The sequence below is a fragment of the Lolium rigidum genome, chromosome 4 (assembly GCF_022539505.1).
Source record: "Lolium rigidum isolate FL_2022 chromosome 4, APGP_CSIRO_Lrig_0.1, whole genome shotgun sequence".
Classification (NCBI taxonomy): Eukaryota; Viridiplantae; Streptophyta; class Magnoliopsida; order Poales; family Poaceae; genus Lolium; species Lolium rigidum.
In genome coordinates, this window is record NC_061511.1 from 104,353,726 (window position 1) to 104,368,487 (window position 14,762).

Genomic DNA, 14,762 nt, shown 5'->3' on the forward strand with positions numbered 1-14,762 from the left:
GGGAGATCAAGACACGCTGCAAGGGGAGTCTCCCACATCCAATCTCTTTACTTTGTTTTTGTCTTGCTTTACTTTATTTTATTTACTGCTTTGTTTGCTCTTATATCAAAAACACACAAAAATTAGTCGCTAGCTTTACTTTATTTACTGTCTTGTTCTCCATATTAAAAACACAAAAAATTAGCTACTTGCATTTACTTTATTTAGTTTGCTTTATTTACTACTGTTAAAATGAATACTCCTGAAAACACTAAGTTGTGTGACTTCACTAGCACAAATAATAATGATTTCCTGTGCACACCTATTGCTCCACCTGCTACTGCGGCAGAATTCATTGAAATTAAACCTGCTTTACTAAATCTTGTCATGAGAGAGCAATTTTCTGGTATTTGTTCTGATGATGCTGCTGCCCATCTTAATAATTTTGTTGAACTTTGTGAAATGCAAAAGTATAAGGATGTAGATGGTGACATTATAAAATTGAAATTGTTTCCTTTCTTCTTAAGAGGAAGAGCTAAAGATTGGTTGCTATCTTTGCCTAAGAATAGTATTGATTCATGGACTAAATGTAAGGATGCTTTTATTGGTAGATATTATCCTCCTGCTAAAATTATATCTTTGAGAAGTAGCATAATGAATTTTAAGCAATTAGATAATGAACATGTTGCTCAAGCATGGGAGAGAATGAAATCTTTGGTGAAGAATTGCCCTACCCATGGACTAACTACTTGGATGATCATCCAAACCTTCTATGCAGGATTGAATTTTTCTTCGCGGAACTTATTGGATTCAGCTGCTGGAGGTACCTTTATGTCCATCACTTTGGGGGCGGCAACAAAGCTTCTTGATGATATGATGATAAATTACTCTGAATGGCACACGGAAAGAGCTCCACAAGGTAAGAAGGTAAATTCTGTTGAAGAAACCTCCTTCTTGAGTGATAAGATTGATGTGATTATGTCTATGCTTGTGAATGGTAGATATAATGTTGATCCAAATAATGTTCCTTTAGCTTCATTGGTTGCCCAAGAAGAACATGTTGATGTGAACTTCATTAAAAATAATAATTTCAACAACAATGCTTATAGGAATAATTCTGGTAACAACTATAGGCAATATCCTTCTAATAATGGTAATGGTTATGGTAATTCTTATGGTAATTCTTACAACAATAATAGGAATGTACCCTCTGGTCTTGAAACCATGCTTAAAGAATTTATTAGTACACAAACTGCTTTTAACAAATCTGTTGAAGAAAAGCTTGGTAAAATTGATATTCTTGCTTCTAAGGTTGATAGACTTGCCTCTGATGTTGATCTTTTAAAATTGAAAGTTATGCCTAATAAGGATAATGATAATAAAATTGTTACTACAGCAAACGCCATCCAAGTTCGAATTAATGAAAATATTAGATTGATGGCTGAATTGCATGCTAGGTGGGAAAGAGAAGAAAACGAAAAACTTGCTAAAGAGAGTAATGTAACTAAAGTTTGGACTATTACCACCACTAGTAATGATAATGCTTCACATGTTGCTACACCTCCTACTATCAATGGTAAATTAATTGGTGTTGGCAATGTTTCTACTCCTAGTGCAAAGCGTGTAAAATTGCGTGAAACTGCTAAAACTGCTGAAACTGTTTGTGATAAAACTGCTGAAATTTTTCAAAATATTGGGGACAATGATCCCATTGCTGTAGATCATAATGGTTTAGATTTTTATGATTGTCACATCTCTGAAGTTATAAAGTTCTTACAAAAACTTGCTAAAAGTCCCAATGCTAGTGCTATAAATTTGGCCTTTACAAAACATATTACAAATGCTCTCATAAAAGCTAGAGAAGAGAAACTAAAACTTGAAACTTCTATTCCTAGGAAGTTAGAATATGGTTGGGAGCCCATCATTAAGATGAGGGTCAATGATTTTGATTGTAATGCTTTATGTGATCTTGGTGCAAGTATTTCTGTTATGCCTAAGAAAATCTATGATATGCTTGACTTGCCACCATTGAAAAATTGTTATTTGGATGTTAATCTTGCTGATAATGCTATAAAGAAACCTTTGGGGAGGATTGATAATGTTCGTATTATGGTTAACAATAACCTTGCCCCCGTTGATTTTGTTGTCTTGGATATTGAATGCAATGCATCTTGTCCCATTATATTGGGAAGACCTTTTCTTCGAACTGTTGGTGCTACCATTGATATGAAGGAAGGTAATATTAAATATCAATTTCCTCTCAAGAAAGGTATGGAACACTTCCCTAGAAAGAGAATGAAATTACCTTATGATTCTATTATTAGAACAAATTATGATGTTGATGCTTCATCTCTTGATGTTACTTGATTCACACTTTCTGCGCCTAGCTGAAATGCGTTAAAGAAAAGCGCTTATGGGAGACAACCCATTATTTTACTACAGCACTTTTGTTTTATATTTGAGTCTTGGAAGTTGTTACTACTGTAGCAACCTCTCCTTATCTTTATTTTATTGCATTGTTGTTCCAAGTAAAGTCTTTGATAGTAATGTTGATACTAGATTTGGATTACTGCACAGAAACAGATTTCTTACTGTCACGAAATTGAGCAGCCCCGTCTGTCTATAACTCATAAAATTCTGCCAATTTACGTGCGTGATCCTCAGATATGTACGCAACTTTCATTCAATTTGAGCATTTTCATCTGAATAAGTTAAGTGCCCCAGAAAAATTCGTCTTTACGGACTGTTCTGTTTTGACAGATTCTGCCTTTTATTTCGCATTGCATGTTTTGCTATGTTTGATGGATTTCTTTGTTCCATTAACTTTCAGTAGCTTTGTGCAATGTCCAGAAGTGTTTATGATTATGTCACCTCTGAATATATGAATTTTCAATTATGAACTAACCCTCTAATGAGCTTGTTTCGAGTTTGGTGTGGAGGAAGTTTTCAAGGGTCAAGAGAGGAGGATGATACAATACGATCAAGAAGAGTGAAAAGTCTAAGCTTGGGGATGCTCCCGTGGTTCATCCCTGCATATTTTAAGAAGACTCAAGAATCTAAGCTTGGGGATGCCCAAGGCATCCCCTTCTTCATCGACAACTTATCAGGTCACCTCTAGTGAAACTATATTTTTATTCAGTCATATCTTATGTGCTTTACTTGGAGCGTCTGTTTGCTTTTATTTTTGTTTTTTATTGTTTGAATAAAATCGGATCCTAGCATTCTTTGTGTGGGAGAGAGACACGCTCCTCTGTTGCATATGAACACATGTGTTCTTAGTGCTACTTTTAATGTTCACGGCGAAGGTTGAAAACTGCTTCGTTCATTGTTATATGGTTGGAAACGGAAAATGCCGCATGTGGTAATTGGTATAATGTCTTGAATAATTTGATACTTGGCAATTTTTGTGCTCATATGGATCATGTTTAAGCTCTTGCATCATGTACCTTGCACCTATTAATGAAGAACTACAAAGAGCTTGTTAAAATTTGGTTTGCATGATTGGTCTCTAGAGTCTAGATATTTTCTAGTTAAGGTGTTTGAACAACAAGGAGACGATGTAAAGTCTTATAATGCTTACAATATGTTCATATGTGAGTCTTGTTGCACCGTTTTATACTTGAGTTTGCTTCAAACAACCTTGCTAGCCTAGCCTTGTATTGAGAGGAATTTTTCTCGTGCATCCAAATCCTTGAGCCAAAAACTATGCCATTTGTGTCCACCATACCTACCTACCACATGGTATTTCTCTGCCATTCCAAAGTAAATTACTTGAGTGCTACCTTTAAAATTCTATTCTTTGCCTTCACAATACATAGCTCATGGGAAAATAGCCTTGAAAACTATTGTGGTGAAGAATATGTACTTATGTATCTTATTTCTTAATAAGTTGCTTGTTGAGCGGTAACCACGTTTCTGGGGACGACATCAACTTTTACACCTTTGTTGAATATCATGTGAGTTGCTATGCATGTTCGTCTTGTCTGAAGTAAGGGCGATTTTCATGATCAAATGGTTTGAGTATGCATATTGTTAGAGAAGAACATTGGGCCGCTAACTAAAGCCATGAATCATGGTGGAAGTTTCAGCTTGGACACAAATCCTCAATCTCTTATGAGAATATTATCTCGTTGTTGAATGCTTAAGCATTAAAAGAGGAGTCCATTATATGTTGTCTATGTTGTCCCGGTATGGATGTCTAAGTTGAGAATAATCAAAAGCGAGAAATCCAATGCGAGCTTTCTCCTTAGACCTCCGTACAAGCGGCATAGAGGTACCCCTTTGTGACACTTGGTTGAAACATATGTTATGCAATGATAATCCGTGTTAATCCAAGCTAATTAGGACAAGGTGCGGGCACTATTGGTATACTATGCATGAGGCTTGCAACTTATAGGATGTCTTATACATAACACATATGATTTATTACTACCGTTGACAAAATTGTTTCTATGTTTTCAAAATCAAAGATCTAGCACAAAAATAGTAATCCATGCTTCCCTCTGCGAAGGGCCATTCTTTTACTTATTGTTGAGTCAGTTTACCTATTCTTTCTATCTCAGAAGCAAACACTTGTGTCAACTGTGTGCATTGATTCTTACATGTTTACCTATTGCACTTGTTATATTGCTTTATGTTGACAATTATCCATGAGATAAACATGTTGAAGTTGAAAGCAACCGCTGAAACTTATATCTTCCTTTGTGTTGTTTCAAAGCTTTCTACTAAGAATTTATTGCTTTATGAGTAACTCTTATGCAAGTCTTATTGATGCTTGTCTTGAAAGTACTATTCATGAAAAGTCTTTGCTATATGATTCAGCTTGTTTACTCATTGTCTTCATCATTGCTTCGAATCGCTGCATTCATCTCATGTGCTTTACAATAGTATTGATCAAGATTATGATAGCTTGTCACTTCAGAAATTATCCTTGTTATCGTTTACCTACTCGAGGGCGAGTATGAACTAAGCTTGGGGATGCTTGATACGTCTCAAACGTATCCATAATTTCTTATGTTCCATGCTACTTTTATGATGATACTCACATGTTTTATACACATTATATGTCATTATTATGCATTTTTCCGGCACTAACCTATTGACGAGATGCCGAAGAGCCAGTTGTTGTTTTCTGTTGTTTTTGGTTTCAGAAATCCTACAAAGGAAATATTCTCGGAATTGGACGAAATCAACGCCCAGGGTCTTATTTTTCCACGAAACTTCCAGAAGACCGAAAGGATTACGAAGTGGGGCGACGAGGCGCCGCCACACCAGGGCCGCGCGGCCAGGCTAGGGCCTGCGCCGCCCTGTTGTCTGGGGCCCTCGTGTCGCCCCTAAACCTGCCCTTCCGCCTACTTAAAGCCTTCATCGCGAAACCCCCAGTACCGAGAGCCACGATACGGAAAACCTTCCAGAGACGCAGCCGCCGCCAATCCCATCTCGGGGATTCAGAGATCGCCTCCGGCACCCTGCCGGAGAGGGAATCATCTCCCGGAGGGCTCTTCATCGCCATGATAGCCTCCGGATCGATGTGTGAGTAGTTCACCCCTGGACTATGGGTCCATAGCAGTAGCTAGATGGTTGTCTTCTCCTCATTGTGCTATCATGTTAGATCTTGTGAGCTGCCTATCATGATCAAGATCATCTATTTGTAATGCTACATGTTGTGTTTGTTGGGATCCGATGAATATTGAATACTATGTCAAGTTGATTATCAATCTATCATATATGTTGTTTATGTTCTTGCATGCTCTCCGTTGCTAGTAGAGGCTCTGGCCAAGTTGATACTTGTAACTCCAAGAGGGAGTATTTATGCTCGATAGTGGGTTCATGCCTCCATTGAATCTGGGACAAGTGATGTAAAGTTCTAAGGTTGTGGATGTGTTGTTGCCACTAGGGATAAAACATCGATGCTTTGTCTAAGGATATTTGTGTTGATTACATTACGCACCATACTTAATGCAATTGTCTCGTTGTTTGCAACTTAATACCGGAAGGGGTTCGGATGATAACCTGAAAGTGGACTTTTTAGGCATAGATGCATGCTGGATAGCGGTCTATGTACTTTGTCGTAATGCCCTGATTAAATCTCATAGTACTCATCATGATATATGTATATGCATTGTTGTGCCTTCTTTATTTGTCAATTGCCCAACTGTAATTCATTCACCCAACATGCTATTTATCTTATGGGAGAGACACCACTAGTGAACTGTGGACCCCGGTCCATTCTTTACATCTGAAATACAATCTACTGCAATACTTGTTCTTTACTGTTCTTCGCAAACAAACATCATCTTCCACACTATACGGTTAATCCTTCGTTTACAGCAAGCCGGTGAGATTGACAACCTCACTGTTACGTTGGGGCAAAGTACTTTGATTGTGTTGTGCAGGTTCCACGTTGGCGCCGGAATCCCTGGTGTTGCGCCGCACTACACTCCGTCACCAACAACCTTGACGTGTTCCTTGACTCCTACTGGTTCGATAACCTTGGTTTCTTACTGAGGGAAAACTTGCTACTGTACGCATCACACCTTCCTCTTGGGGTTCCCAACGGACGTGTGTTAACTGCACGCATCAGAGATACGACAACACAGGCGCGGGTCGATAGGGCGCGTCAAGAAAGGAGAGAATGTCGGCAGTCACCAGTGGTTGACGAGGAGGAGATGTGCGGACTCCCCTGTTTCACTCGACGAGTTCGAAAAACGCGAGTTCCATCTGGTTTCAAATTACCTGACAATTACAAGAAGTTCGATGGCTTGCAAGATCTAGAGGATTTGCTAGTCGACTACCTGGAAACAGTAAAGTTGACGGGTGGAACCAAAGCAACGGCTATGCAGAGCATCCAGGTATACTTGAGTGGGGCGGCGCGATCATGGATCAAGAAGCTACCACCTGGATCCATCGACAGCTGGGAGACCTTTGAGGACATGTTCATGAAGAACTTCCTATCCACATGCAAGAAACCTGCGTCGATAGAACAATTAAGAGCCTGTCGACAGAAGTATGATGAGTCAATGAGGATGTACATCCAGAGGTGGAACATTATCAAAAACTCGGCAGAAAACATATCTGACGAGAGGGCGATAGATGCTTTTGTCGTTGGGATCCGAAGAAAAGATTTCATCGAGGACTTGGGAAGGACTAATCTAAAAACCATAGCAGCATTGATGGAAATAGCGAATCGCTGGGCAGATGGAGAGGATTCTGTTCACAATAAGCGGCATAGGTCGCCTGAGGAAGGTTGAAATCGAAATATTCAAAATAGACGATGATTCTCTTGCCAATACTCTGACTATGACGGTCCCGGCCAAATATCGGCTGGCTTCCGAGGAAATAGCGGAAGTAATAATCGAGATGACTATCAAAAGAGTGGTGAACAACGCAACGACTACAGGGACAGTCCACGTCCCAATAGGCAAAATAATGGTCCAAGGTTCCAGAGGCCGTATATATCTCCCGAAGATATGATGAACGGGTCATGCCAGATGCACTTTTATCTTGACAACAACGGGAAGAGGCAGTCGGGGCATCTGCAGAAGGATTGCCGAATGTTCCAAGCGCTGAACAGGTTCGCGGGGCACGCCAACGGATAGGCAGCAAATAGAAACCCTCAGGGGCCAAGTAGTGAGATCGACCTTCCACCTCTTCCCGCAATCACGGACGAAAATCAACACCAGTTGCAATTGGCGGCAGCTCCGCACCCGCCTCCTTATATCAACACCAATGGTGCGGTCTCGATGATCCAGAAAGCCAGGCCATCCAATAGAGCTCAGAAAGTAATTCCGCGACAAGTTTTTATGGCAGAAAAGATACCTCCACCAACAATAGAGTATCTGAATTGGTCGGGACAAGACATTGGCTTCACTATAGCGGACCACCCGCAGCAAGTCCCTTGACCAGGATTCGATGTTTCACGAGTTTTCATAGATGGAGGCAGCAGTTTAAACCTCATGTATGCAGATACATTGAGGAAGATGAATATATCCTTGGCAAACTTAAACCCAACGGACACACGTTTCCATGGTATCACACCAGATAAGCCAAGTTATCCACTGTGAAAGATCAATCTCGACGTTCAGTTTGGAACCCGAGAGAACTACAGGATAGAAAGGCTGGAGTTCGAAGTCGTAGATTTCCCATCGCAGTACCATGCTCTATTGGGACGACCCGTGTATGCCAGGTTTATGGTGGTACCACATTACACATACTTGTTATGGAGACTCCCTGGACCCAAGGGCCCAATCACAAGAAAGGCAGTTTCGCGCTAGCGGATAAGTGCGACAAGGATTTCCATCGGCTGTCAGAAACTTTCGGGATGCAGGCAGAGTATATGGTGTCAAGGCTAACAACTGATTATGATGTGTTGCCAGATGGAGGGAGGCCGCTAAAGGAGCCAACCTTTGATACAACCAAAAACTCAAAGGAAGTGCAGATTCACCCGACTGATCCTAAGAAGACAACAGCTATCGCAACAAACATGGATCTCGCATAGGAAAGCGCGCTCGTCGAGTTCCTCCGTGAGCGCTGGGAAATCTTCGCATGGTGTCCAGCAGACATGCCAGGAGTACCCAGGGAACTTGCCGAGCACCCCCTTAATTTGGATCCATAAAAAAGTTTTTCGGAACCAAACCGCAAAGCTATGCTGTCATAAATTAATCGACTCAGAGAAGCTGGATTTATCAAAGAGATACATACAGAGGCCACATGGGTAGCTAACCCAGTGTTGGTCCCGAAGAAAAACACAGAGGTCCTTCGCATGTGCGTCGACTTCACGTGTCTCAATAAACATTGTCCAAAGGATCACTTCCCCCTCCCAAGGATCGATCAAATTATCGACTCCACGGCAGGCTGTGAACGTCTTTCCTTCCTGGACGCATATTCTGGTTACAGTCAGATTCAACTGAAAGAAGAGGATGAAGTCAAAACAGCTTTCATAACACCCTATGGTGTGTTCTGCTATAGAACAATGCCCTTCGGCTTGAAAAACGCGGGAGCAACATATCAACGGATGATGCAGAAGTGCCTTGCCACATAAATTGGCAAGAACGTTGATGGCGTATATTTCACACGTTCGTTGGGCAACCCCAAGAGGAAGGTATGATGCGCACAACAACAAGTTTTCCCTCAGAAAGAAACCAAGGTTTATCGAACCAGGAGGAGCCAAGAAGCACGTTGAAGGTTGATGGCGGCGGGATGTAGTGCGGCGCAACACCGGAGATTCCGGCGCCAACGTGGAACCCGCACAACACAACCAAAGTACTTTGCCCCAACGAAACAAGGTGAGGTTGTCAATCTCACCGGCTTGCTGTAACAAAGGATTAACCGTATTGTGTGGAAGATGATTGTTTGCAGAGAAAACAAGAAAACAAGTATTGCAAGAGATTTGTATTTCAAGTAAAGAGAATTGGACCGGGGTCCACAGCTCACTAGAGGTGTCTCTCCCATAAGACGAACAACATGTTGGGTGAACAAATTACAGCTTGGGCAATTGACAAATAAAGAGAGCATGACAATGCACATACATATCATGATGAGTATAGTGAGATTTAATTGGGCATTACGACAAAGTACATAGACCGCCATCCAACCGCATCTATGCCTAAAAAGTCCACCTTCAGAGTTATCATCCGAACCCCTCCAGTATTAAGTTGCAAGCAACGGACAATTGCATTAAGTATGGTGCGTAATGTAATCAACAACTACATCCTTAGACATAGCATCAATGTTTTATCCCTAGTGGCAACAACGACAACACAACCTTAGAACTTTCTCGTCATCGTCCCGTGTGTCAATGCGGCATGAACCCACTATCGAGCATAAGTACTCCCTCTTGGAGTTACAAGCATCTACTTGGCCAGAGCATCTACTAGTAACGGAGAGCATGCAAGATCATAAACAACACATAAGCATAACTTTGATAATCAACATAACAAGTATTCTCTATTCATCGGATCCCAACAAACGCAACATATAGAATTACAGATAGATGATCTTGATCATGTTAGGCAGCTCACAAGATCCGACAATGATAGCACAATGGGGAGAAGACAACCATCTAGCTACCGCTATGGACCCATAGTCCAGGGGTAGACTACTCACACATCACACCGGAGGCGACCATGGCGGCGTAGAGTCCTCCGGGAGATGATTCCCCTCTCCGGCAGGGTGCCGGAGGCGATCTCCCGGATCCCCCGAGATGGGATCGGCGGCGACGGCGTCTCCGTAAGGTTTTCCGTATCGTGGCTCTCGGTACCGGGGGTTTCGTCACGGAGGCTATTTGTAGGCGGAAGGGTAGGTCAAGAGGCGGCACGAGGGCCCCACACCACGGGCCGCGCGGCCAAGGGGGGCCGCGCCGCCCTAGGGTGTGGCCCCCTCGTGGCCCCTCTTCGTCTCTCCTTCGGACTTCCGGAAGCTTCGTGGAAAAATAGGCCCCCGGGCTTTGATTTCGTCCAATTCCGAGAATATTTCCTTACTATGATTTCTGAAACCAAAAACAGCAGAAAACCGCAACTCGGCACTTCGGCATCTTGTTAATAGGTTAGTTCCGTAAAATGCACGAATATGACATAAAGTGTGCATAAAACATGTAGATAACATCAATAATGTGGCATGGAACATAAGAAATTATCGATACGTCGGAGACGTATCAGCATCCCCAAGCTTAGTTATGCTCGTCCCGAGCAGGTAAAACGATAACACAGATAATTTCGGAGTGACATGCCATCATAATCTTGATCATACTATTTGTAAAGCATATGTAGTGAATGCAGCGATCAAAACAATATGTATGACATGAGTAAACAAGTGAATCATAAAGCAAAGACTTTTCATGAATAGCACTTCAAGACAAGCATCAATAAGTCTTGCATAAGAGTTAACTCATAAAGCAATAATTCGAAGTAAAGGTATTGAAGCAACACAAAAGAAGATTAAGTTTCAGCGGTTGCTTTCAACTTGTAACATGTATATCTCATGGATATTGTCAACATAGAGTAATATAATAAGTGCAATAAGCAAGTATGTAGGAATCAATGCACAGTTCACACAAGTGTTTGCTTCTTGAGGTGGAGAGAAATAGGTGAACTGACTCAACATTGAAAGTAAAAGAAATGGTCCTCATAGAGGAAAAGCATAGATTGCTATATTTGTGCTAGAGCTTTGATTTTGAAAACATGAAACAATTTTGTCAACGGTAGTAATAAAGCATATGCATCATGTAAATTATATCTTATAAGTTGCAAGCCTCATGCATAGTGTACCAATAGTGCCCGCACCTTGTCCTAATTAGCTTGGACTACCTGGATTATCACCGCAATACATATGCTTTAACCAAGTTTCACAAAGGGGTACCTCTATGCCGCATGTACAAAGGTCTAAGGAGAAAGCTCGCATTTGGATTTCTCGCTTTTGATTATTCTCAACTTAGACATCCATACCGGGACAACATAGACAACAGATAATGGACTCCTCTTTTAATGCTTTAAGCATTTGACAACAATTAATTATTTTTTCATTAGAGATTTGAGGATGTTTGTCCAAAACTGAAACTTCCACCATGAATCATGGCTTTAGTTAGCGGCCCAATGTTCTTCTCTCACAATATGCATGCTCAAACCATTCAACTCAGTGTAGATCGCCCTTACTTCGTACAAGACGAACATGCATAGCAACTCACATGAAATTCAACAATGAGTTGATGGCGTTCCCCAGATGAACATGGTTATCGCACAACAAGCAACTTAATAAGAGATAAAGTGCATAATTACATATTCAATACCACAATAGTTTTTAAGCTATTTGTCCCATGAGCTATATATTGCAAAGGTGAATGATGGAATTTTAAAGGTAGCACTCAAGCAATTTACTTTGGAATGGCGGGAAAATACCATGTAGTATAGGTAGGTATGGTGGACACAAATGGAATAGTGGTTGGCTCAAGTATTTTGGATGCATGAGAAGTATTCCCTCTCGATACAAGGTTTAGGCTAGCAAGGCTTATTTGAAACAAACACAAGGATGAACCGGTGCAGCAAAACTCACATAAAAGACATATTGAAAACATTATAAGACTCTACACCGTCTTCCTTGTTGTTCAAACTCAATACTAGAAATTATCTAGACCTTAGAGAAACCAAATATGCAAACCAAATTTTAGCATGCTCTATGTATTTCTTAATTAATGGGTGCAAAGCATATGATGCAAGAGCTTAAACATGAGCACAACAATTGCCAAGTATCACATTACCCAAGACATTTATAGCAATTACTACATGTATCATTTTCCAATTCCAACCATATAACAATTTAACGAAGGAGAAACTTCGCCATGAATACTATGAGTAGAAACCAAGGACATACTTGTCCATATGCTACAGAGGAGCGTGTATCTCTCCCATAAAGTGAATGCTAGGATCCATTTTATTCAAACAAAACAAAAAACAAAAACAAACCGACGCTCCAAGAAAAAAAAGCACATAAGATGTGATGGAATAAAAATATAGTTTCAGGGGAGGAACCTGATAATGTTGTCGATGAAGAAGGGGATGCCTTGGGCATCCCCAAGCTTAGACGCTTGAGTCTTCTTGATATATGCAGGGGTGAACCACCGGGTGCATCCCCAAGCTTAGAGCTTTCACTCTCCTTAATCATGTTGCATCATACTCCTCTCTTGATCCTTGAAAACTTCCTCCACACCAAACTCGAAACAACTCATTAGAGGGTTAGTGCACAATATAAATTGACATATTCAGAGGTGACACAATCATTCTTAACACTTCTGGACATTGCATAATGCTACTGGACATTAGTGGATCAAAGAAATTCATCCAACATAGCGAAAGAGGCAATGCGAAATAAAAGGCAGAATCTGTCAAAACAGAACAGTTCGTATTGACGAATTTTAAAATGGCACCAGACTTGCTCAAATGAAAATGCTCAAATTGAATGAAAGTTGCGTACATATCTGAGGATCACTCACGTAAATTGGCATAATTTTCTGAGTTACCTACAGAGAATTAGACCCAGATTCGTGACAGCAAAGAAATCTGTTTCTGCGCAGTAATCCAAATCTAGTACTTACTTTTCTATCAACGGCTTAACTTGGCACAACAAAACACAAAACTAAGATAAGGAGAGGTTGCTACAGTAGTAAACAACTTCCAAGACACAAAATAAAAACAAAGTACTGTAGGTAAAAACATGGGTTGTCTCCCATAAGCGCTTTTCTTAACGCCTTTCAGCCTAGGCGCGAAAGTGTGTATCAAGTATTATCGAGAGATGAAGCATCAACATCATAATTTGTTCTAATAATAGAATCATAAGGTACCTTTATTCTCTTTCTAGGGAAGTGTTCCATACCTTTCTTGAGAGGAAATTGATATTTTATATTACCTTCCCTCATATCAATAATAGCACCAACAGTTCGAAGAAAAGGTCTTCCCAATATAATGGGACAAGATGCATTGCATTCAATATCCAAGACAACAAAATCAACGGGAACAAGATTATTGTTAACGGTAATGCGAACATTATCAACTTTACCCAAAGGTTTCTTTGTAGAATGATCAGCAAGATTAACATCCAAATAACAATTTTTCAACGGTGGCAAGTCAAGCATATTATAAATTTTCTTAGGCATAACGTAAATACTTGCACCAAGATCACATAAAGCATTACAATCAAAATCTTTAACCTTCATCTTAATGATGGGCTCCCAACCATCCTCTAGCTTTTCAGGAATAGAGGCTTCGCGCTCTAGTTTCTCTTCTCTAGCTTTTATGAGAGCATTTGTAATATGATGCGTGAAAGCCAGATTTATAGCACTAGCATTAGGACTTTTAGCAAGTTTTTGCAAGAACTTTATAACTTCAGAGATGTGGCAATCATCAAAATTCAAACCATTATAATCTAAAGCAATGGGATCATCATCCCCAATGTTGGAAAAAATTTCAGCAAGCTTTATCACGAGCAGTTTCAGCAGCTTTAGCAGTTTCAGCAGCTTTTCGCGCTTTGCATTAGAAGTGGAAACATTGCTAACACCAATTCTTTTATTAGTATGAGTAGGAGGTGCAGCAACATGTGTAGCATTAGCATTACTTGTGGTGGTAATAGTCCAAACTTTAGCTATATTCTTCTCTTTAGCTAGTTTTTCATTTTCTTCTCTATCCCACCTAGCACGCAGTTCAGCCATTAATCTTATATTCTCATTAATTCTAACTTGAATGGCATTTTCTGTAGTAACAATTTTATTATGATAATTCTCATTAGGCAAAACTTTTGATTTCAAAAGATCAACATCAGCAGCAAGACTATCGACTTTAGAAGCAAGTATATCAATTTTACCAAGCTTTTCTTCAACAGATTTGTTAAAAGCAGTTTGTGTACTAATAAATTCTTTAAGCATGGCTTCAAGTCCAGGGGGTGAATTCCTATTATTGTTGTAAGAATTTCCATAAGAATTACCATAGCCGTTGCCATTATTATAAGGATATGGCCTATAGTTGTTACTAGAATTGTTCCGGTAAGCATTGTTGTTGAAATTATTATTTTTAATGAAGTTTACATCAACATGTTCTTCTTGTGCAACCAATGAAGCTAACGGAACATTATTAGGATCAATATTAGTCCTATCATTCACAAGCATAGACATAATAGCATCAATCTTATCATTCAAGGAAGAGGATTCTTCAACAGAATTTACCTTCTTACCTTGTGGAGCTCTTTCCGTGTGCCATTCAGAGTAGTTGATCATCATATTATCAAGAAGCTTTGTTGCTTCA